The sequence below is a fragment of the Solanum dulcamara genome, chromosome 4 (assembly GCF_947179165.1).
Source record: "Solanum dulcamara chromosome 4, daSolDulc1.2, whole genome shotgun sequence".
Taxonomy (NCBI): Eukaryota; Viridiplantae; Streptophyta; class Magnoliopsida; order Solanales; family Solanaceae; genus Solanum; species Solanum dulcamara.
The window spans coordinates 51,659,899-51,687,022 of NC_077240.1; positions in this window are offsets into that span (position 1 = coordinate 51,659,899).

A 27,124-nucleotide genomic window follows, 5' to 3' on the forward strand; every position below is an offset into this window, starting at 1 on the left:
AAAGAGGGATAGCTTTACATACTTGTTACATATCCACTGTATCCAAGATTGGTTCGTTACCCCTTTAGCTTATTTAATATGAAAGTTGCACTATTATGAATAAACATAGACTTTCCAGCTTATAAATCTAAAACCAATAACTTATAAGAATCATTTCTTCATTCACACTTTTTGATTAGTTAAGAATTTAATATAAATTGGGAAGCATTTCCCCTATATAACTCACCTAACTCAAACTTTCAATTAATCTCCAATTAGCACAGCAAAACAAATAACAACGACCACCATCCACATGCAATAAAACTACTTTAATATCATTCAATACAAGTGCTAAAGAGCCCACCCAAAACCACGATATGAAAATACGATTTTTGATCTTTACTTCATAAAATCACAACCATACGGAAAGGAGCACAATGTTGTTTTGAACAACAGCACCCGTACTCATTTATAATGATATTTCTAGTCCTTCAACATTTAAAAATTACCTTCAAATACAATACGAAAATAATGACAATACTAATCAAACTTTAATCCAAGTAGAACAACTTGAATTCTGTCTATTTACAACGTCAACAATAACAATGTAATTTTCTTACCTCCAACCCGACTTCATACAAAGTAATATCTCTATTACAACGTCATTAATTCCAATTTGCAAAGAAGAAACCCTACCTTAGCAACTTGGCTTCTCTATGTGGATGAAAGTTGATGGCTTCGATCAATTGGATGTTGATGCTCCTAGGATCACACCACATTATTGTAGACCTTCTAAGGGTGGGATTACCATGTAAAGATTAGGTTTGGGTCACTAATTAGGGATGCAAGTTCAGCTAGCCATGGCTGAAGTTCCAAGTCTTTCTATATCTCTATTTATCTCTAAGTGTAGAAGATAAAACAAATGTGGTCTTAGTCATTACTTGGCCTATATATGGTGTCCATATGGGGTTGACACATGTCCAGCCCCTAAGGGTGACATGTTTTCAGCCCCTACACGTGTATAGCACCCAAGAGTGGCATGAGTCCAGCTCCTACATGTGTCCACCTCATCCATACACCAACCAGCTACTTCCACGTGTCTTGGTGGGGCCCACTTTAGTAGGTGCATCACCTACTCAGTCCAAGTAGGTGCATCACCTAATTGAAGTAGGTGAATCACCTACTTACTCTTTTTTATAGGTTTGTAATCTAGTCTCATCTTAATAACTTGCGTGATTCTTGCTACTTAAGCTCGACATGTACTCAAGTAGATTAATTATGTAAAACATCCAATCCGGTAGCTTAAGCAAGTAGGTCGATTACCATGACTCATTATTTGTCCTCCAACTCCTTTCAAATCCTTCCAAACCTATTTCCAACCATCACTACACATATAGAACTAGTCTATGCAAAATATGGAGAATCACATCCTCCCCTCCTTTGGACCATTTGGGAATGTCATGGATAACATGGAAATTTTTAGAGAAACTAAATAAATGTTCCCATCTACAAAAGTGCGGGGTATAACATCCTTCCCCCCTTTAGAACATTCATCCTCGAATGTTAACAGGTCTCATAAGGTCATACAAGGATTTCTGGAAATCTCTATAATAGTTGTCATATATAGGTTTCTTATTAATCAATATAACCAATTTAGGAGTTTAGATTACCTGTGGGTATAGGGAACAAGTACGTATATTTAATCTTCATCTCTTCTTCGGCTTCCCATGTCATCTCTTGTCTATTCTCATTTAGCTATAAATTGAGCTCCTCTATCTGAGATAATAGATGTGGGAACCCCGTGAAGTCGTACTACTTCTTTGATATATAACCTCGCACAGGCCACAACGGAATATGTACTCCTAACTGGAAGGAAATGGGCTAATTTGGTCAACCTATCTACAATAACCCATATGGAATCATACTTCCATAGAGTGCGAGGTAACCCTATAATAAAATCTATATTAATTGCTTCCCATTTACAAGTTAGGATTTTCATCTCCTATAATAGTCCGCCATGTTTCTGATGCTCAATCTTAACTTTTTGATAATTTGGGCACTAGGCTACGAACTCTGCTATGTCTTTCTTCATTCCATCCCACCAATATAAATATCTGAGGTCATGATACATCTTGGTTGACCCTGGATAAATAGAATAGTAGGCATAGTGTGCCTCTCCCATCACCTATTGTCATAGCCTTGTAATCTCAAGTACATATATTCTGCCCCTTTATCTTAGCACTCCGTCAGGTATGATCGCGAATGGAGACTTTTCCTTTTAAACAGATGCATCCCTATACTGTGCCAGAACAGGGTCCTCATACTGGCATTGCTTTACCTATTCCATGATAGAGGATTCAGCAACTCCTCGAATAGAAACTCCACCATCATCAGAATCAGCCAACCGGATTCCAAGGTTAGCCAACTAGCAAATCTCTCAGACTATCTTTTTCTGTTTTAGTTGTACATCTACCAAGCTACCCATAGACTTAAGGCTGAGTGCATCGGCTACAACATTTTTTCCTTGGTGGTATAGAATATCAACATCATAATCTTTTAGAAACTCTAGCCACCTTTTCTGCCATAAATTCAGCTCTTTCTACTTAAAAAGGTATTGGAGACTTTTGTGATCCGTATAGATATCAACATGTACTCAGCTTGGATTACCAACACACTTGCGAAGCATTGATACATGGAAGAATGGATGTATTGCTTTTAAAATTGTTTGTAAGTCCAGCTCATAGGCAACCTTGCCTATTTGGCGGAGGATCTGATACGACTAATGTATATGGGACTAAGGTCCTCTTTCCTACTGGATCTCATTACTTTCTCTATGGGTGGTACCTTCGGAAATTCCCAATCATTAACTTCAAACTCTCGAAGTCAATGTCGATTACCTATGTATGACTTCTATAAATTTTGGGTGTCTAATAACCTCTTTTTCATGAGCTTCACCTTTTATACAACTTATTGGACCATGTCCAAGCCCATTAGTCGTGTTTTACCAATATCAACTAACCAATTGGCGACCTACACTGTCTGCCCTACAAAGTCTCATACGGGGTTATCTAGATTCTAGAATGACAGTTAGTATCGTAAGTAATCTTGACATATAGTAGGCAATTGTCCTAGATACCTTTGAAGTCAACCGTATAGGCCCGCAACATATCCTCTAGTGTTTAGCTAGTAAGCATAATCTATCCCTCAATCTTAGGGTACAATGGTGTATGAAGACCTATCTGTCTACCCAATCTCTTCTTGGACTGATTTTTAGTAGTTAGCTGTAAATTGGGCTCCTTCATCCGAGACACCAACTATGAGAAGTTTGTTAGGTCTCAAGACCCTCTCTTCCTATAAATTCACATTATCTCGGCTGAACAGGTAGTTACTGATTGAAGGAAAATGGGTTGATATTGTTAATCTGCAGATAACATTTCATATAGAATCATCTGTCTATGAAGTGCAAAGTGAGTCTTGTAGCTAGGGTTGTATTGTGGAAACTTCAACCTCGTGTATTACTTCTTACCTCTATTAGATGACATTAACTGGTACCCTTACCTTTTTGGGTTTTGTTTTGCTACCAAGCGGTGTCGAAGTTCCCCCACACAATGACCCCATAGCCGTTCTGTATTTTTCTTATCATTAACTGGTATTATATTGAATTACTGTGGCAAACAAGTGTGTCGTCCATTGGTACTCAGGTAATCTGGCTTATTTTTCTTGAGCCCTTTTATAACTCTATTAACCTAACTTATAATACTCTAGGTCCATACTCTCGTGTCATTGCTTCATCGTTAATTCAGATTCTTCCATGCTACCCCTTCTATTACCTAGCCCAAGATTTACCTTAGCTTTGTCTCACTAGTCCTCATGTTTTGCCTTGCCCTCTCCTCTTTTATCTTACAACCGGTATTGGGGTAACTCTTTAGTTCAGCCATGGCCATTTCCTTTTTGTAATTTGGTGGAACTTCTTTTTGTACTTGTCTATAACATATCCAAAATATCATAACCCTCTTTTCTTCATGTACTCCACCGCTTGGTCTTATGTTGCATATATAAATATTCACAGGTTGCACCACTACCTTTATACAACTTCTATAAGGTAGGCGTAATCCTTTTCATTTTTTGGTTCCTTCCATTAAACATATCCCACCAGCTGTCTTAAGACATTCATATCCATTATCATTCTTCTTACCATCCCAGTATCGATGCTCTAATTACTGTTATTATGGATATGATCTTTCAAGATATATTACAACCTTATTTTTCATCCTCTTTTTACTTCTCGGAAAATTTCAATAGAGTTTCCTCTATATTCCTTCCTATATCAAAACCTGTATGCAGGAGATACTTACAATGCCTTGCAGGGCCAACATATACATGCATATCACGGCCACATAGGGTGCCTAATACCAACAGCAAAAGGAGATATATATGATGGGGGAAGTCGAGATCTATTGATACATATACACCCTGGAAGAAGATTAATGATATACATGTAACTACATTGGTGGCGCCTCCTGATCCTGCCAATTATCCAAGGCATACATGCGATTCGAAAGGCCACTAGAACTGGAAGCTCCCCCATGGCCTCTACCATGACCTGCTGGTGCCTGCATACCTGTTATATCCCGTACTTCTATACCTAGAGACATGTTTGTAAGCTTCTTGAAAATCTCCATGTGATCCCTATTATCTATCACATTACCAAATAACTCTAAGGAAGGGAGGATGTAATGTCTCGTGAGAGGGAAGGTTGGAAATAGAGTTGTGAGACTCCGGAAAGAGTTGGAGGCTAAGAAATGAGTCGTAGGACTCGATTTACCTACGTAATCTATTAAGTCAAAAGTCGTATGCACTTGAGCTACTAAAGGATATATCAAACTTACGTAGCAAGGATTACATAGGTACGTAAAATAAGACGAGATTACGAACCCACGAGGAAGGGGAAAAGATGACACGTGGTAGCCAATGAAGAAGAGACACATGGTAGCACCTCAATCAAGCAGGTAACCCACCTGCTTGGGGTCAAATAGGTGAGCCACTTGCTTGGGGGGACCCCACTGCCACGTGGCATCCCCTAGTTGGCAGCATGATATGATGGCCAATCATGGCTCGACACGTGTCACCCTAAGGGGATGACATGTTTCACCTCCATGGAAGCCCATATATACATGTTAAAATGACTCTTAGTCATTTACTTATCCAAAAATTTCAGTCAAAAACGTGAACAAAGGGAACAAAACAAACCTAAGATTAAGAGAGAGTATTATGGAGGCAACAAGGTAAACAACGGTAAGCTTCCACTTTTTCTCCGTAAATTAAGTATACACAGTGTTCCTTAAATATGTGGAGATGTATATGTGTGTCTTAGGATGTCTACGGAACCATGGTTTCAGTTTTACACTAGGAACAAACAAGAAAAAGTTGAAGGAAAACATAGAAAGCCAAAAAAAGAGGGTCGGGTTTGGTCTCCAAAAGGTGAGCCCCCGACTTTCGTTCCGTGAATTAGTTATTTAAGGTATATAAAAGTTTTATAATTATGTGTTATAGCAAGAAATTCCAATTTGGGGGCAGCGGAGAAATGGCACAAACAGTCCGCAACTTTCAGCACGTTAAGGGGGTTTCTGAAGTTAATTTTCAGCAGGTTTGGGAAGCCGTTTGTTAAGGTATGGCTTGGTTCTATTATCCCACATTTTGGTAAGGTATTGTACATGATATGAAGTTGTTAATAATGAAAAATCATGGCTTGGTGCAGCACCAAACAGAAAACAAGCAGTCCACGCGATTTCAGCAAGTTTGAAAACGTTTCCGAGTTGCAATTTGGCAGTTTTGGCCAATTTCGGGTAAGGTATGGTTTATCCTCTTAAGTTGGTGTTTATGGTGTTGTTATGAAGTGTATTATATGTTTTTTAAGTGGCTGTAAACGTGAAAATATCATAGAAACGCTTGACGTTCGAAACAAACTAAATTGGAATCGCTATAGTTGAATTGTCGTCGAATTAAAGTGTTGTGCTTGTGGTGTACTGCTGCAGGTGTGATGGGGTTTGTTGTAGGGACTAAATGTGTTCTAAAAGGGGTTTGGTTTCTTATGGTAACAGCCTCATGAGCCCTCGTTTTGTATAAATAAAGGCTTTGCAAAATAAAGACTAGAAACTCTATTTTGGTGTCGTAATTTTCAGCAAGTTGTTTGGAGCTTGTGTTGCGTGATGTCGCCATGTTTTATATTTATATGTTTAAGGGTGTTGTTGTTGGTTGGCTGTAGTGATTAGGGATGTAATTGGAAATTCGGATAGGGCATTTTATAGGGGAGGTGCTGCCCAATTTTCGTTAATGCCTTAACTAATTAAAGAACTAGTCGAGGAGACGAATAAGGAAATAGGTTCCATGAATGCTAAGGTGCAACTGAGGGCATTGAAAAGTTAAGGTTTTTGATACTCGCATTTCTTCCATGTTAAATAGGGTCGAAGGACTAAGACGTGAACGTGATTAAGAGAAGTCCATACGAGGTATGTGAAACTTTCTTTTGGCATGTTTTTGGCATAAGTATGTAAAGCTATTCCTTCTTTTGGCATGTTTTGGTAAAAGTATGTAAAGCCTATCTGTTCTTTCTTTTGGGCATGTCCTACATCTATGTGACAAGTGATATATGTATGAATCTTGGGGTAACTCTATTCATGAGCTCTGAACATGATTCATGATTCATAATTCGTGTTCACTATTGAATGTTAAGACTCTTAAAGTAGTAAAGCTTCCATTCCTAAAGTCTTCTATATATTGAGAAGTAGTGTATGTAAAGTTATTCTTCCTCTCTTTTGGCATGAATTAGATGTAAGTATTATGTATATGAAGTTTGAATTTATTGCACTCTTAAAACTTTGAGGGCGAGTTAAGACTCTTGTTCACTTCCTACTTGTTAGAACTCTTGTAACAAGTTGAGTCATTACTTTTCAAGTCTTCTATGTGATAAGAAGTGGTGCATGTAAAGCTTGTCTTTTCCTTTTTCTAGAAAGACTAGAGTAAAGGTGCTATAGGATATGGATTTGGATATAGCCCCATTTATAGATTCTGGATGTAACTCATGACTTGTACCCACTTTTGAATGATAAAGGCCTTGAAGTAGTTGAACTACGACCCTTGAGCCTCCTTTAGGTTGAATAGGGTTGGGATGTGTAAGCTCTTATACCAAGGGGCTATTGAACATGCTTTATGATGATATCTAAGGGAATTTTGATATGTTATAGAGTTTTGCGTGCACGTATATGCAATGTGATATATATGGATCGGTCCAATTGTACCTCGACATATTTTGCTATGTAAGGATCGGGTCGTACGTTCCACGACAAGTTATGTATTATACGGATCGGGCCATCGTACCTCGACATTATTATACATTATACGGATCGGGCCATCGTACCTCGGCATCATCATGTAATATATGGATCGGGCCGTCGTACCTCAGCATTATCATGTGAATATGGATTGGGTCGTCGTTCCTTGGCATGTGCTTGTTGTATGCATGGATCGGGCTGTACGTCCCATAGTTCTAATAATATGCATATGTCTATCATGATAGATGATGTGTTTATAACACCGAGTCCCCGAGCGGGCCGGATATGTTACATGATAATAGTATACAGGACTTTATTTTGTGAGGTGAAGGTACAGTACCATATTAAATGTTATACTTGGTTTCCTGCATCCCTGTTTTAGTTGTTATCTCAGTTACGTTATGCTTATATATGTTGTACATGTATCATACTGACCCCCTTTTCTTCAGGGGGCAGCATTTCATGCCCGCAGGTACAGATGTTCATTTTAGAGATCTGCTAGCTCAAGATTTCCGCTCACCTATGTTGGAGGTTCTCCACTATTCCAGAGCCTAGTTTTTTTGTACTGGTCCTCCAGTGTATATATGTATTTGTTTATTCAGGGGTACGACGGGGCCCCTGTCCCTCTATATGTTACCGTACTATTCTTGGGGGTTTGTACACATGTATGTGTGGGTTGTTCATGAGTTTATTTCGGCTATGCCTATACGGCACGTTGTAAATGTTTTTACGTTATGGCAGCCTTGTCGGCTTGCATTCTCTTCCATGATACGATATGAATGAAGGAGGCTACATGAACATGAAAAAGTTTTAACCCATTTAGGTTTTGGAGGTTTTATCACATTACCCATAGTTCAATTTGGTTATATTTGAAAGTTACGTATATGGGGGTCCAAGTAGGACCCCAATCGCGGCCAACGGGGTTGGGTCATGACAAAAGTGGTATCTGAGCAGTTCGTCCATGGGTTGTCTGCAGATCGTGTCTAGTAGAGTCTTGTTTATCGATGTGTTGCGCGCCACATCTATAAATAGAGACTACATGATAGTTAGGATGTTACTCTTCTTTCATATCTAAAGATCGTGCAATAGAGCAGAGTCATAGGAAGTGAAATTCCTTATACTAACCTCTGATTTTAGTAGAAGGACAACATTGATAGAAGAAAGTGATTGATGATATTGGAAGTTACCAAGCACGCAGGTAAGCCAAGGCACAAAATATATGTACCAGGTAAGGTATTGAAGTATGATTGAAATATGAAGTTGAAAACTGAAAGAAAAGTAGACAGGGAAGTGTAACAGATGCAGTTCAAAGTTGGACATACAAGGTAAGTCTATTATTTTTATACTATTATTGGATATTGAAAGCCCTGTGTGGCTGCGATATGAGGTTATATTGAAAGCCCTGTGTGGCTGTGATGTGAGATGAATATATATATTGGCCCTGTGAGGCATTGTTGGTATTTTCTGCGTGCAAGTTTTGGGGATAGTTACGAAATGTAGAGGAAACTCTACCGAAATTCTCCCAAAACAGGAAAAGGAAATAATAAGATTCGGCAAGAAAAGGAAACTTAGCCCAAACTACATTAGAACTTATCAAGTTGCTCGTAAGGTAGATAAAGTTACTTGTAAATTGAACTTACCACCTGATTTGGAAACCATACGCCCAGTCTATTAGATATGGATGCTTCACAAATGTAGTGGTGGTCCACCTAGAGTATGTCCCATAAGTGAAGTGCATGAAATGGAAGAGTTATCCTACAAAGAGAAACTTATCGCCATCTTGGATTGGCAAATTAAAAGGTTACGAATTGAGGACGTGACTTCCGTCAAAGAAGTATGGCAAAACAAAAACAAAGGGAGGGGATGACCTAAGAAGTCGAAAAAGAGATCGAGGAAAGATACTCATACTTGTTCCCTATATCCAAGGGTAATTTGAACTCCTAAATGGAGAGGATGACGACTATTATAGAGAATGCCCGAAATCTCCCTGAAACCCTTCATTCTGTAGAGATATGTAGACTTGTGTTGTGGGTTCTGTTTATGTTTTATGGGTCCTGTGTATGTGTTCTGGACTTTTATATTCCATGACGGCCTTAATGGCCTTCGTGTCTTCTTGGGGGCATTATCCATATCTTCTTGGGGGCATTATTGAGACATGACCTAAGACTTTCTTTATCTAATAAATCATTTCATGTTCTCTGGATAATGCCCCCAAGAAGACATGGAATATAAAAGGTATAGGTTCGGCTTACATACTGGTGGGTTTTTGTAGGTGTCATCATGACCTGAGAAATCGAACCGTGACAGAATCTTTCAACTCAACTTTGTGGTAGAGGATTCTTATAACCTTAATTCATCTCCAAATCTCTTCCCACACTACAAAATTGACCTTAAAACCTATGAACAATTCATAATCGCCCGGTACAACCCTAAACGTAGATGGAGAATGGTTCGGGTCTTAACTTAGATATTTTTAAAGTGTTACATGTCATGAACTATATTATTAAAAAAATATAGGAAAATGAATGATGTGGTTGGTACTATGGAATATACTGATTGTGGAGAATGTGCAATGCATAAAATAAATATTATAATGCAATGGTCAAGATAAAACATAATCATTTCTTAAAACATCTTTAGAAACATATTAACATGGTCAATGAAAAACTCATAAGTAAGTCATAATTGAAATCATAGAAAATGAGAGACGGTTAACCAACATAAACCATGTGAGCTATAACATGGATTCCGATGTCATACCTCCCATACTAAAAAGATATTTTCCTACTTACCAAGGTAAGGACCATTTATATGAGCTATTTGTGGATCCACTAGCTTAAGCTTTGATTGTCCAACTAGGGACATATTATGGGGGCATATGGTTATGAGATCTAGGTGATTGATCCTAGTTCACTCGGTGCTAGGTAATGTCTCAATAACAACAACACAGTAAAATCCCACAACGTGGGGTCAAGTCTCAATAAAAATATCATAAATAACAAATCATAGTCTTTGAGAACAAAGGTAAGAATCTTGTAATACCAAGTTCTTCATAAAATACATAAAACCATAAGAATAGCTCATTAAAATATATCATGAACCTCAACCCAATTAAACACATAAGAGATACGTTATCAAAAGTATCTAGATCATGATAAGCTTTGCATAGAAAATCACACTTAAATCAAAGTGGCTAAATCATGAAAAAAAAACCTTCATGATGAGATTACTTCCCTTTTGAAGCAAACCTTAGTTTAATAAAGTTCATTAGTTTCATAAAGTTCATACTGATACTTCGTCTAAACCATCCTTAAAATCATAGTTCATAAATTAATAAAACATGCAAAATTCTTCAAACATAATTCATTGTTATAAATTAGGCATAATGTATGGGTTCATGTAAATTTCATCAAAAATGTGTAATTAAGATCAATCCATGCATAATAAGATCAATAAAGTAAAATAGATCATAATTGATTAAACCCAATGCAAGATCATCAAAAATTAGAGTGTAGGAAGAAATTATAAAAAGGAATTAAAAATACCTTGGGGCTCCATGGATGAAAAAAATTTCGTGGATGAAATTCCAACATACCTTGATGATCCTTAGACATGGAATTGAAAAGAAAACTTGAGTCCTTGAATCCTAACTTGACTTGTAGAAGAAGAACTTGAAAGAGTTCCTTGAGAGCCTTACATATTTTTAGGTGAGTGAGAGGGAATGGGGGGAAATTTAGAGAGTTTGGGTATTTATAGTTCATGGAAAAATAGCCCAAAACGGCATAGGTTTGACATAAAAAGAATATAAAATATCTAAAAGACCCGAGGAAATTAATTGTCAAAGGTTACCTACGGGCTTTACATATGGATCGTAGGTCACTCTATGGGTCAACAAATGGGCTCATAGAATCTGGGTGAAAATCCATATTTTTGAAGTTCCCTTTACGACTCACTCCTACATGCCGTAGATGCTCCTATGGTTTGTATACCTCTTCGTCTTATATGACCTTAGAATCCAAATCTCTGAACTTCACCCTATGAATCACCCTATAGGTCATAGATGGCCTGACGAGTCATAGACTCCATTCATCCTGTATAACTTCAAAATCTCACTTTTTGAAACTCCAACTATGGGACCATATGTGGACCATATATCCTCTTATAGTCTGTAAGACCACTCGTGCTGCCAACTCTACTAAATAGTGTCTCAGAACCCATCCTACGATTGCCTCCTATGGTTAGTAGGTCCTTGTACGTCTCGTAGGTCAGTTCGTAGGAACCTTTACCAGTGGATTCTACAACATTTTTCTTTCTAAAACATCTTTCCAAGTTTTAGGGTTTTACATTCAGCCTAGTGCTTTAGCAGCTCCAGCAAGTTGCTCGTCTTATTAGGTTACCTTATCTACTTCTGGTGACTGACAGAACCAAGGAAGCTTTTATGCTCTTCAGAATCGACAAGATCAAGAAGATTCCCCTGATATGGTGTGATCACTAGTATGTTAAGATTATTCCATTTTGATGCTTATGGCTTGTTAGATGTAGGAGAAAATATTTCCTTTATGACTTCTTGATTGTTATGAATTTTGATGTGACTCAATTTTAGCTAAATGGGTAAACAAAAATTATCAGATCTCAGTCTCAATTTTCTAGAAAATTACCTCAGTTGATCGAGTAGAGCTACATGCTTGATTTAGATATCATTCTTGTCATATATTAGCTTCAATATTTTTATACCTCAATCAACTATAGAACCAGATTTGTAAAATTTTAGCTTTCTAATGATCCAGTCATTGAATAGAAGGGTAGTACCTCAACGCCTATAGGTTAGTATGTTTCTTACCTTAAGGACAAAAAGATGATTTCCAAAGGTTGTATTTATCACCTAGTTCAGGTTAAGGATTCCAGTTCTAGAACCCCAACTCTTCAATCTATTCCGATTGTGAATAAGTTTTCATAAGTATTTCCTGAAGGTCTTCATAAAGTCCCTCCCAAAAGAGAGATCACTTTGGCATAGATCTGCTTCCAAATACCCAGTGTACCTCTATTCCTACGTACCGAATGGCTATAGTTGAGCTTAAGGAGTTAAAGAGAAGTTAAAGGACCTTCTAGATAAAGGCTTCATCATGCCCAGCTTTTCTCTATGGGGTGCTCCATTTCACTTTGTGTGTAATAAAAATGGTTCTCTCAAAATGTGCATCAATTACCGTTAGTTGAACAAGGTCACAATCAAGAATAAGTATCTTATCTATAGGAATGATGACTTGTTCGATCAACTTAGGGATACCAGTTTCTTCTCTAAGATAGACCTCACATCAGGCTATCACCAACTTAGAGCTACATAATGTGACATTCCAAAGAGAGCCTTCAGGACCAGGTATGGTCACTATGAATTTATGGTTATGTCTTTTGGTCTAACAAATGCTCCTAAATCTTTTATTGATTTGATGTACATGGTGTTAAAGTAGTTTTTTGATATATTCATAATTAACTTCATAGATGACATATTGATTTATTCTCGGAGTGAGGAAAGCATGCAAGCCATTTGAGGATTGCAAATTCTTAGGGACCGCTAGTTGTTTTCTAAGTTTAGCAAGTGTGAATTTTTGTTAGGTCAATAGCATTCCTTAGCTATTTTGTCTAACGAGAGGGCATATAGGTTGATCCTCAAAATGCTGAAGCTATTAAGAACTAGCCTATACATTTTTGTCCTTCAGATATTAGGAGTATCTTTAGCTTGGCTGGTTCCTATAGACAATTAGTGGATGAATTTTCCTTTATTGTTTCTCCTTTGACCAAGTTGACTAAGAATAAAGTCAAATTCCAATGGTTCGATGCTTTTGTGAAGAGTTTTAGGAATTGAAGAATCGACAAACTACAACCCCAATTTTGACTACCAGATGATTTTTTGGTTCATTGTGATGCTTCTAGAATTGGTCTTAGTTATGTGTTGATGTAACATGGAAAGGTCATAGCTTATGCTTCTAGGAAACTTAAATTTCAAGAGAAGGAATACTTGACTCACCATCTTCAGTTTGTGGCAGTGGTTTTTTCCGTGAAGATTTGGAAGCATTATCTTTATGGTGTTCATATGGATGTGTTAACTAATTATTAGAGTCTTCAGAACCTATTTAATCAGAAGGATTTGAATCTTCAAAAGGGGGTGGCTTAAATTGTTGAAGTATTATGATATGAGTGTTTTATACTATCCAATTAAAGTTAATGTTGTGGAATATGCTCTTAGTAGATTGTCCATGGGCAGTGTTTCTCATATTGAGGATAAGTAAAAGGAGTTGATTTGTGATGTTCGTAGACTTGCACCTTTTGTATTTCGATTGGTTGATTCAAAAAATGGTGGAGCTATTGTTCAGAATATTTCAAATTTTTCTCTTGTGATGGATTTTAAGGCAAAATAAATTGAGGATCCAATCTTGGTTTAGCTAAAGGAAGTGGTTCTTAAAAGGACCATTGAAGATTTCTTCCAACGGAGAGATGGTTTGCTTCCATATCAAGTTTGGTTGTGTATTCCGGATGTTAAAGGCTTTACGCAACAAATTTTAGAAGAAGCTCACAATTCCAGATATTCTATTCATCCCAGAACCACTAAGATGTACCATGACCAATGGAAAGTCTATTGGTGGATGACATGAAGAAGGATATCATGGATTTTGTGGCTAAGAGTCAGATTTTGCAAACAAATTATGGTTGATCATAAAAAATCAGGCGGTATAGCTCAGAATATTGATATTCCTACTTGGAAGTAGGAATATTTAAATATGGTCCTCATAACAGGCTTACCTTGTACGTGTCGATAGCATAATTATATATCGGTGATTATAGACTGAATGACTAAGTCAGAACATTTCCTTCCACTTAAGACTCCATGTCAAGCAAAGGAGTATGCTAGACTTTACATTCCACAGATGGTGAATGTAGGACCCCAAAAATTAGAAAGTAGAGGATAGAAAGAAAAGTCCAAAAAACAACTGGTGCACTAGTTCCACGAGCCCTTTTACGAACCATAAAAGGTCGTACGAGTCGTGGAATCTAGTCATGGAAAGAGTCTTTAAAGATTGGGGAAAACTTTTTCCACTGATGACTTAGATGAGACCCTTTACGGGTCGTATATTATTCGAAGGTCCATAGAAGGACCTCGTGGAAGTGTCCTAAGAGTTTGGCAAAAATCAAAGCGCAGAGTATTTATAGGGGACTAACTATGGACCGTATAAGGTCCTATTGTCCATAGGGGATCCTCTAGAAGGATATTAAGAGGGTTAGTTTGTAAGACTCCAGAAGTCAAAGAGTTAAACCCAAAATAAATCCTCAAAATTTTGACTGACTTCAGCCTTACGAGCCACTCTATGACTTGTAGATAGTCCTACGACTCATAAGAATGAGTCGTGGAATGACCCTTAGTAGTTGAACATTACCAAACCTCAAATGAAGGTCTAATACTCATGTTTATGGTCCATAATGCTTTAGATGACCCACAGACAAAACTCGTAGGTACACTTTAGAGGGAATGTCTCAGAAGTCCCTCAAGTTCAAGTCCATGACTTGACAGGACAAATCGTAGAAGTTGTTATAGTTCATAGGAATGAGTCGTAACAAAACTTCAGAGACCTATGTAATTGTAGGTTTTGGAGACCTGTAGGAAGAGTCTATGTTATGAATCATAGACAAGTTTATGATTCGTGCAAACTTTAGAGACTCAAAATTCAGGCCCTTTCCCAGACCTGCAAGACGAGTTATTTTGACGACTCATTAATCCTTTTACGACCCGAAGAAAGGGTCTCGTAGGGTCAAGTTTCATATTTAATGAGGGATATTTGTTTTATTTCACAGGTTCCATTCAATGAACCTAGACATAATTAGGGCCAAGTTCAACCCTATAAATACTCAATTCTTTAAAAAATCCTTATTCACAAGTCATTACCTCAAACTTTCTCAAAGGCAAGAACTCCAATTGATCTCAAGGTTTCTCATAATTATACAAGGTAGGGTTAGAGATATTTTCAAGATTATTCTTCAATTCTAAGTTGAATTCAAGCCAGGTATGTAGGGATTGAATTATGAGCCCTTTAACCCATGAAGTCCCGAAGATTTCCCAATTTTTCATTCAATTTCCATTGATTATGAACCCTAGTTTTGATGAACTACATTAGGTTTATCTGATTTTGTTTTTAGACATTATCAATGATTATTATATGTATGTTTTCATATCAATTGCGTGATTTTAAGTTTAAAAATGAATACTCGTGCATAAAGCTAATTTCAAGTTATTATTATGAAAGTTAAAGATTAGTTTTTGAGTAGATCATGAGTTCAATGATTTTTAATGAGAGTTTCTATGATTTAAAGTTGAGATAATTATTTTAATGATGAAGTTATGATGATGATCAAAGCTAAGATCAAAGATATTATTATGGTGTGATAAGTCTAATTCTCACACAATTATGTTAAAGATGGTGATAAGTACAATTCTCACCAAAGTTATGGATTCGTATGAATCAGTAATGTTAATGAGCTATTCCTAATATAATTTAAAAGATTTATTGATAGGCAGTAACTATCTTTTTCTATTATGTTATGATCATATTTTATGAGTTTCCATTGTGATATTGGCTAAGCACCGAGAGAGCTTTTAGGTTAGGTTTGGTTCGGCAATGTAGTTAATTACCCAAGGAAATCCTAGTAGCAACCTAAAGTCCCAAACTATATTTCCCGCATAGGTTTCCTTCATAGCCTAGCTAGTGGATCCAAATATAGCACAGTTAAGTTGAGTTGAGATAAGTAACATAAAGAATTATACCCTGGCAAGGTAGCCTCCCTCTTCTCGATGTGGGATCATTTGATTCTAAGTAATAGCTCGCTTGGTCTTAGATGCCAGTTGAATGTACTATCCCACACAAGTTAAATATCAAGTTATGAGTTTTATGATGAAGTTTTATGATATTCATTGACAATAAGTTTAATATGTTTTCAAATGCTTTTAAGCATTACTCATGCTCATTATGATTGGTCATGCATCTTATGGTATATTGATTATGTTTCTTTAGTTGTTCATGCATACCTCACATACTTAGTACATTCAAATATACTAACAAATATTTTTCCTACATTGTCTCATAATGCATAACTGGAAGACACTCACGACCATCTTATTTATGGATAGAGTTGATTAGTTTTTCAAGAAGTTGGTGATTCCTCATTCTGTCGAGGATATTACTTTTGTTCTTGTTGTTTAGTTGAATTTATTCTATTTTGTGGTGAGCTAGGAGCTTATCCTAAGCCCCCGTCAAATACTAGACTAGAGGAATGTTAGACAACTTATGATGTAGTCCTTTTTCCATGAGTTGTTACTTTCGCTTATAAATTTTATCACCATGTTCATTACCTTATGAATAAAATGTATGATAAGATGGATTGGTTAGGTTCCATTGGAACACGATCGCCATGTTGCACCTTGGCCCTTGTTTGGGTCATGATTAATTTGGTATCAAGGACAGGTTTAGAATAGTACTAGATAGTCTAAAATACCGCTTTAAGTAGAGTCTTATTCATTGGTATGAAGCGCACCACATTCATGAATGGTCACTAAGTCTTTCCCTCTAATAAATATTTTTAGGAAAGTCTTACTTCTTTCATGATCTATGTTGTATAGTAGAGTGGTCAGTAAGTCTTTTCCTCTAATGCTTGTTTTTTAGAATTTTCAGAATATGCCTCCACGAAGATACCCTACTAGAGGAAATATGGTTGAGGATGAGAAACAGGCTCTGAAAGATCCTATGAATGATAAAGTCTCCAATGCTGAGTTTCGAGTGGCCTTTGAAGTACTTGCTCAGGACATTACGGCTCAAGTTAACCGTAAGGTGGTTTTTCTCGTGAACCCAAATATTGTGGTTCCAAAGTTGATGACGATCCACAAGGGTTTGTTGATAACATCTATAATATTGTGGATATCATAGAGATTAGCTAGGTTGAGAGGGAGGAGTTAGCCACTTACCAATTGAAGGGTGTTGCCTATATTTAGTATGATCAATAAAAGAATAAGAGATCTAGAGAGGTGGATCTCATGACTTGGGATGAGTTCAAAGGGGTGTTTCTTGATCGCTTCTTCCCATTGGGATTGAGGGAGGCCAAAGTACAAAATTTCATCATCCTTAAGCAAGGTGGTATGAGTTTAAAGGAGTATGCCCTCAAGTTTACTCAATTGTCAAAGTATTCTCCATTCATGCTTGCTGACTCAAGAGCCTGTATGAGCAAGTTTGTATCGTGTGTGCTGGATATGGTCTCAAAAGAGTGCAAAACGGCTATATCAATTTAGGGGATGGAAATATCTAGACTCATGACCTATGTGGAGCAAATATAGGGTAAGAAGCTTAAGGAGACGAATAGAGATTCCAAGAGAACAAGGACCGATGGTGGTGAGTTCTCACATGGTAAGTCTAAAGGTGGTGGACGTCCTCATTTTCTCAAGAAGTAATCTGGCCAAGGATCTTCTAATGCCACTTCCCCAAGGTTTGATAAGGATAGGGTGCCCAACCCTAAGCCTCAAAGAGGTTCTCCAATTAGTCAAGTTACTCTCGCATGCAAGAAGTGTGGTAAGAACTACAAGGATGAATGCCTAGCCGGTTTGAATATGTGCTATCAGTGTGGAAATCCAATTCATCATGATAAAGAATGCAAGGTCAAAGATGGATGTCCTCAAGGTCAAGGTGCTCAAGTGCAACCAAAGGGTGGTCACCGCAATAATAGGTTTTAGTCTCTCAATGTTAGGCAAAAGGTGGAGGAGAATCTCGATGTTATTAATGGTATGTTATGGGTCTTTCACTATGATTTTTATGCCTTAATTGATCCAGGTGCAAATTTGCCTTTTGTTTTGCCTTATGTGGCCACGAGATTTGATGTTAGCCCCAAAACATTGTTAGAGACTTTTTACATTTATACTCCTGTAGGTGAGTTGATTGTGTCTAAGAGAGTTTATAGAAGTTTTCTAGTTATGGTCTTCCATAAAGTTACCCTATGTGATCTAGTTGAACTTGAGATGACCGATTTTGATGTTATCCTTGGTATGGATTGGCTATATACGTATTATACTTCAATTGATTAGAGAACCCAAGTGGTTAAGTTCCAATTCCCAAATGAGACAGTCCTAGAATGGAAGGATAGTAATTTTGTGTTCAAAGGTCAATTCATTTCATTCCTTAAAGCTCAAAGAATTATTTCCAAGGGTTGTATTTACAATCTTGTGAGGGTTACGGATGAGAATTCTGAAGCCCCTATTCTAGATTTTGTCCCTATCATAAATGAGTTTTTGGATATGCTTGTTGATGATCAACCTGGCGTTTCTCCCAAAAGGGAAATTTATTTTGGTATAGACCTTCTTTCCGATAATCAACCTATTTCTATTCCTCCTTACCGAATATCCCTGGCAGATTTAAAGGAGTTTAATGATCAATTGAAAGACTTGTTAGACAAGGGTTTCATTAAGCTAAGTATATTCCCATGGGGTGCTCCCGTATTATTTGTTAGAAAGAAGGATTAACTACATATGTGCAATGACTACCAGCAATTAAACAAGGTAACCATCAAGAATAAGTACACAATTCCGAGGATTACAAGGGGCAAGTTACTTCTCCAGAATAGATCTTCGTTCCAATTATCACCAATTGAGGGTGAGGGAGTGTGATAATCCCAAAATGGTATTTTGGACAAGGTATGGCCATTATGAGTTCCTAGTTATGTTATTTTATTTGTGATAATCCCAATTCCCCCGTGACTTTTATGGTTTTGATGCATAGGGTGTTCAAACAATATTTGGACATTTTTGTAATTGTGTTCATTAATGACATTTTGGTTTACTTTCGGAATGAGGAAGACCATGCTAATAACCTAAGGATTATGTTGCAAACCCTAAGAGATAGGTAACTATTTGCTAAGTTCAACAAATGTGAGTTTTGGTTTAGGGAGGTGTCTTTTCTTGATCACATTTTTTTCGGTCAAGGAATTACGATTGATCCTAAGAAAACTGAGGAGGTTAAAAATTAGCCTAGACCATTATCTCCTTCAGATATTAGTAGTATTTTGGGCCTAGCCGAATACTAGTGGAGATTTGTGGAAGGATTTTCATCGATCGCATCACCTTTGACCAAGTTGACTCAAAAAAGGTGAAATTTCAATAGTCAAAAGTATGTGTGAAGAGTTTTCAAAAGTTGAACGTTTGTCTCACTACTGCCCCTTTATTGACCTTGCCGGAAGGGTCTCATGGTTTTGTGGCATAGTGTGATGCTTCAAGGGTTGGTCTTGGTTGTTTATTAATGTAACATGGTAAAGTAATAGCCTATGCTTCTAGGCAACTTAAGGTAGACGAAAGAAATTATCTAATCCAGGATTTGAACTAGCAGCGGTTGTGTTTGCTCTAAGGATTTGGAGACACTATCTTTATGGTGTCTATATGAATATGGTAACCGACCATAATAGTTTACACTATGTGTTTAAGTAAAAGGATTTGAACCTTCAATGAAGGAGATGGGTTGAATTTTTGAAGCATAATAATTTAAGTGTATTGTACCATTCTGGTAAAGCTAATGTGGTTGTCGATGCACTAAGTAGATTGTCCATGAGTAGTGTTGCACATGTTTAGAAAGGTAAGAAGTAATTGATTAAAGATGTTCATAGATTGGCACATCTACGTATATGGTTAGTTGACTCTAATGATGTAGGTGTTCTTGTTCATAATGGTTCAGAATCCTCTCTTGTAGAAGATATTAAGGCTAAGTAATAACATGATTCGATGTTAGTTGAGTTGAAGAAGTCAGTTTCCGAAAAGGCCATTGAGGCTTTCTCTCAAGGGGGAGATGGTGTGCGACGTTACCATGGTCGCTTGATTGTACCTAATATTGATGGGTTGATAGAGTTGATATTGAATGAGGCCTATAGTTCTCAATATTTGATTCATCTGGGTTCAACCAAGATTTATTGTGATTTAAGAAAGGTGTATTGGTGAAATGACATGAAGAAGGAAATAGCAGAGTTTGTAGCCAAGTGTCCAAATTGCCAATAAGTTAAAATTGAGCATCATATACCGAGAAGTTTAGCCCAAGATATTGAAATTCCTACTTAGAAGTGGGAGGATGTGAATTTGGATTTTGTAATGTGTTTTCCTCTCACTAAGAAGCAACATGATTCCATTTGGGTTGTTGTAGATTGAATGAACAAGTTGGCTTATTTTCTACCAGTTAAGACTTTCTATGGTGCTGAAGATTATGCTATGTTGTATGTTCGTGAGTTGGTAAGACTTTATGGTGTGCCCTTGTCCATCATATCGGATCGAGGTACACAATTCACTTCACACTTTTAGAAGTAGTTTCAAAAACGTCTCGGTACAAAGGTTAATTTGATTACCGCTTTTCATCCTAAACACGAGGTCAAGCCGAAAGGATGATTCAAAAGTTAGAGGATATATTAATAGTGTGTGTTATTTATTTTAAAATAAGTTGCGATGAACATTTGCCATTAATTAAGTTTGCCTATAGTAATATTTATCACTCTAGCATCCAAATGGCTCTTTTCGAAGCATTGTATGGGAGGAGATATAGATCCCCAGTAAGATGGTTGGAGTAGGGGAGATGGCCTTGATTCATGCAGATTTTGTGATAGATGCTATGGAGAAGGTAAGACTCATAAGGGAGAGGTTTATGACGACCCAAAGTCATCAAAAGTCTTATTTCGATGTTAGGAAAAGAGAGCTTGAATTTGAATTGGATTATTGGGTATAATTGAAAGTTTCACCCATGTAGGCTGTAATACATTTTGTTAAGAATGGAAAATTGAGTCCTAGATACATTGGACCTTATAAGATATTGAGATGTGTTGGCAAGGTGGCTTAGGTGTTAGATTTTCCACTTGAGTTAGCAATGCCTCACCCGGTGTTTTATGTGTCTATGGTGATCCAACTTTCATTGTGCCATTAGAACATATAAGTGTCAAAGAGAAGTTGACTTATGAAGAAGTTCTGGTGCAAATCTTAGACCGGTAAGTAAGAAGTTAAGAATAAAAGAAGGTGTGTCCGTCAAAGTGTAATGGAGAAATCAACAAGTAGAAAGTGCAACTTGGGAGGAGGATGCGGATATGATGAAATGATACCCGTACCTCTTTCCCCCTACTCAAGCCTAAAGTAGTAAGTTGTTATTATTCAAGATTAATTAAACTCTTATGTATTCAGTTCCTCCTATGTCATTCATATGCATACATGTTCATGAAAGTTGATTTTAAAGTCATGATTTTATGTTAAGTTTAAGTTTTCATGTTTTATGCATTTTAAGGTGTCACCATGCTTATGTTGAGTTGCTAGTCCCCTTTTTGTGTCCTTGCTATGATAATTTTATCTCATTCGAGGATGAATATTCCCAATGGGGAGATATTGCAAGACCCAAGAAGTCAGAGAATTGGAAACCAAAAGAAATCCTCAAATTTTGACTCCCTTCAGCCTTATGAGCCACTCTACGACTCGTAGATAGTCCTACGACTCGTAGGAATGAGTCATGGAGTGACCCTTCATAGTTGAACATGAACAACCTTAAAGGAAGGTCTTACGACTCATGTTTACTGTTTGTAATACTTTAGATGACCCATAAACACAACTCGTAGGTACACTTAGAGGGATAGTCTTAGAAGTCCCTCAAGGTCAAAAGTCTACGAACTTGACAAGACAGATCGTAGAGGTTGTTATGGGTGGTAGGAATGACTTGTAACAAAATTTTAGAGACCTATGTAATTGCAGGTTTTAGAGACTTGCAAAATGATTCTACGACTCATAAACAATTGTATAATTCATAGACATGACCTGTCTGGAAATTTCAGAGCTCAAAAATTAGGCCCTTTCCCAGACCTGCAGGACAGGCCATTTTGATGACTCATCAATCCTTCTACGACTCGAAGAAAGGGTCTCATAGGGTCAAGTTTCAGATTTAATGAGGGATAGTTATGTTATTTCATAGGTTACGTTCAATGAACCTAGACACAATTAAGGCCAAGTTCAACCCTATAAATACCCAATTCCTTAAAATTTCCTTATTGACAGGACATTCCTTCAAATTTTCTCAAAGGCAAGAACTCCAATTTCTCTCAAGGTTTGTCTTCAATCTACAAAGTAGGGTTCCAGATTTCTACAAGATTCTTCTTCAATTCTAAGTTGAATTCATGCAAGGTATGTAGGGATTGATTCATGGATGGGTCCTTTCATCCATGAAGACCCAAATATTTCTCAAGTTGCATTAAGCTGATTTGATTTGATTGTTAAATGTTATCAATAATTATTATATTCATGTTTTCATATGAATTATATTATTTTAAGTTGAAAAATAAATCCCCGTGCATAAATCTAATTTCAAGTAATGATTAAGAAAGTTAAAGATGATTTTATGAGTTGGTCATGAGTTCGATGATTTTCAATGAAAGTTTCTATGATTTAAAGTTGAGATAATAATTTTAATAATAAAGTTATGATGATGATCAAAGTTAAGATTAAAGATGTTATTATGGTATGATAAGTCCAATTCTCACAGCATCATGTTAAAGATGGTGATGAGTACAATTCTCACAAAAGTTATGGATTTCTATGAATCACTAAAGCTAATGAGCTATTCCTAATATATTTTAAAAGATGGATTGATAGGCAGTTATTATCTTTTCCTATTATGTTATGATCATATTTTATGAGTTTTTGTTGAGATATTGACTAACCACCAGAGGGCTTCTAAGATGGTTCGATCCGATAATGCAGTTAGTTATCCAAGAAAATCCTAGTAGCTACCAATATTTTCAAACTATGTTACCTGCATAGATTGACTTCATGTCCTAGTAGTGGATCCAAATATAGCATAGTTGAGTTTATTTGAGATGAGTAACATGACGGAGTATACTATTATAAGGTAGCCTCCCCTTTCTCGATGTGGGATCATCGAATTCCATGTAATAATTTGCATGGTCTTAGATGTCGATTAAATGTATTATCCCATACAAGTTAAATGTCAAGTTATGACATTTATGATATGCATTGACCATAAGTTTCATATGTTTTGAAATACTTTTAAGCTTTACTCATGTTCATTATGATTGGTGATGCATCTTATGGAATATTTATTATGTTCCTTTACTTGTTCATTCATACCTCACATACTAAGTAATTCAAGTGTACTAATGTATATTTTGCCTATATCTCATAATGTTGGGCCGGACGACACTCCCTACAATCCTATTTGTGGCTAGAGTTGATTAGCTTTTGAAGAAGTTGGTGAGTCCTCATTCTATTGAGGACATGACTTTTTTCTTGTTGTTTACTTGAATTTCTTCTGCTGTTGGGGTGAGCTAGAAGCTTGACCTAAGCCCCCATCAAAGACAAGACTAGAGGCATGTTAGACAGCTTATGATGTAGTTCTTATTGGACATCTATTGAGTTGACTTCTCTTAGTCCCTTTTTTCATGAGTTGTTACTTTTGCTTATATATTTTATTACAATTTTATTTACCTTATGAATACAATGTATTCTAAGATGTCATTGATCATCTCTTGTCTATAATAATAATTATCACTCTAGCATCCAAATGGCTCCTTTTGAAGCCTTGTATGGGAAAAGATGTAGGAATCCGGTAGGGTGGTTTGAAGTAGGTGACATGGCATTGATTGATCCATATTTGGTAATTGATACAATGGAGAAAGTAAGTCTCATAAGAGAAAGATTGAAAACAACTCAAAGTTGTCAAAAGTCCTATTCGTACACTAGAAAGAGAGAACTTGAATTTGATGTGGATGGTATGGTGTATTTGAAGATTTCACCTATGAAAGGGGTAATGCGGTTTGGTAAGAAAGAGAAGTTTGGCCATAGATATATAGGACCCTATAGGATATTTAAGAGCATTGGCAAAGTAGCATATGAATTAGACATCCTACTAGAGTTGGCTTTGGTTCATTCGGTATTTCATGTATCAATGTTGAGGAAGTTTGTGGGTGATGTAAATTTTATTGTGCCAATGGAGAATACAAGTATTGAGGAGAATTTTACTTATGAGGAGGTCCCGATTGATATTTTAGACCGGCAAGTGAATAGCTTAAGAAATAGAAATGTTGCATCCGTCAAAGTGTTATGGAGGAATCAACAAGTAGAGAGTGCTACGTGGGAAGCGGAATCAAACATGATGAAGCATTATCGATATCTCTTTTCTTCCACTCAAGCCTAAAGGTACTAAGTTTTTCATGATCAAATCGATTAAACTCCTACGTTTCTGTTCCACATGTCATTCATATGAATGCATGATAAATGAAAATGATTTTCTCAAAGATTATGTTTTATGTTAAGTAGGAAGTTTACATGTTCTATGTCTTTTTTCCGAAGTGTCCTCATAATCATGTTGGGTTGTTAGTCCTTTCTCCATGTCCTTGCCATATTAGTTGAATCTCATTCGAGGACGAATGTTCCCAAGGAGGAGATATTATAACATCCTTCAAAAATGCTCATAAGTGCCTTAAAAATGCCTTAGGAATAGGATGCTCAAGTAATGCATTATCCTTAATCTTTTTGAAAATATGAGTTCGGAATATCGATCAGTTGGTCAAAACCTACAGGGAAATAGTTTCGATGGATTTTTAGGACCCGAAGATCGAAAGATAGATTTCTTAAGAAACTGCACAAAACCAAAAGGTCCACGACAAGTCTGCATCGCAGACCTTGCTGTGTGTTTTTGGCCGAATTTAATTTTTAGTTAGGGCACTGTAGACTTTTCCCTAAATTGTTAGCTAATGAACCTAGACGTTTTAGGACCTAATTCAATTCTATAAATTAACCTAAACCTCTAATTCTATTCATTCTTCTATAATTCACCTAGTTAAATATTTCTCTCCCTACAAAAGATTCTCAAGGACTCCATTGAAGACTTCAAGTAAATTCACTCTAGCTCTTCATAAAAACTCTCGTGTTCTTCCAAAATAATTGGTGTTCTCACTTAAGGTATGTGGGTATTTATTAATGGACTCTTTCTTCCATGAAGCCCAATCAATTTCTCAAGTTTTTTATCAAATTAAAGTATGGTATTTTATGAGTTTTATGATCTCTATACCTATTGCATGAATTATGATTCAAAGTATGATGGTTATTGCATTAAATTAAAGTGTTTTCCCACGAATTCTTCTATTTTAATTTCTAGGGCTTATGATGTAAATTATGAGTATTTTGCATTATACTTCCAAGGGATATTATCTTTTTGAAATTACCTATGGGTTGATATAATATTTATGATCATGCATGTTTTTAAGTTAATTTGATGATTTTCAAGTCAATTGATGATGCTTTCATGTCTTACCCTAATTTCAAGTATAAGCTATTATCATGAATTTCCAAGTATGAATTATGTCTATGTAAGTATGATTGTAATGATGAATGGACAGTTCCCACATTACAAGTATGTTATGAAAATGAGCTACTATATGATTTCAAACCTACGATCATGACTATAATATATGAAATTATGATTTCTATGCTATGTATATATTCCATAAAATTTGACTTAGCACCGAATGTGGACTTGAGGTGGGATCCTTATATAAAGTCTTTTGTCTCATAACTATATGCCACCGTAGGATTGCCTTTATGTCCTAGCCAGTGGATTCACATATAGCACATGCATGACCCACTTAGCAGGGTAGAGTCTACCTTGGCTAGTAGATTCCCCTTTTTCTTCATTATATGAGGAGACAACGGGATTCCACATATGTATGTTCTCTTGTGTATGCTACAATTTTAAATTATGCTTTTTAAATGCTTTGGTCAATATGATTTTCCTCATGTCTTTACTTACCTCATCTTATCATGTGATTTACTTGACCATTGCATCCCATGATTTTTGTTTCATATCGCGCCCACATACTTAGTACATTCCAATGTACTAATGCATACTTTTTTTCTACATTGTCTCATATTATAGGGGTTGAGGTTGAGGATCACACTTATCTACGTGGCTAGTTAAGCTTTCCTATCGTAGCAGTTGTGGTGAGTCCTCATTTATCGGAGACTAGTTATTGAGCTAGTTATTATTTTTAAAGACTTTTGCTATGTTTCATATTGAGGATGAGATAGGGACATGTCTTAGCCCCGCCCATATTCATGAGTAAAGGCATCTGGTTTGACAAATGTTTTGGGTTTATTTTGTAATATGACATTCTTAAATTTCTATTCATAGTTTAGACTCTCTTATGAAGTTTCCGCTTTTGCTTTACCTTATAAATGCTTATGATATGTACAAGAGGCTTGGTTGGATCCCTTCTAGGTTTCAATCGCCATGTTACGACTAGGCCCTAGGTTGGGTCGTGACAAACTTGGTATAAGAGTGCAAGGTTCTTTTTTTCAAATGTCCTAGGGTATCCAATATGCCACATCAAGTATAGTCTTATTCATGGGTGTAAAGTGCGCCAAACTTTTGAGTAGGAGGCTATGATGCGTTTTAGGAATTCTCACTTCTTTCGTGATCCATGTCGTGATATAGAGTTTACCATAAGACTTCTTTTCCCTAATGGTCTTTCTTTGTGATTTTCAGAAAGATGGTTCCAAGAAGACCACCATTTCTAAGGGGAAATAATGTTAATGAAGCCCAATCTCGCCCGATTCCTTAAGACAATGGTCCTCTACCAGACCAAGTGACTAATATGGAGTTCCGCACCGCTATTACTATGCTAGCTCGAGTGGTAACCAACAAAGGTATTGTGATACCTCCTAATTTTCCTACTCTAGCCTCAAGAGTAAGGGACTTTGCACAAATGAAAAC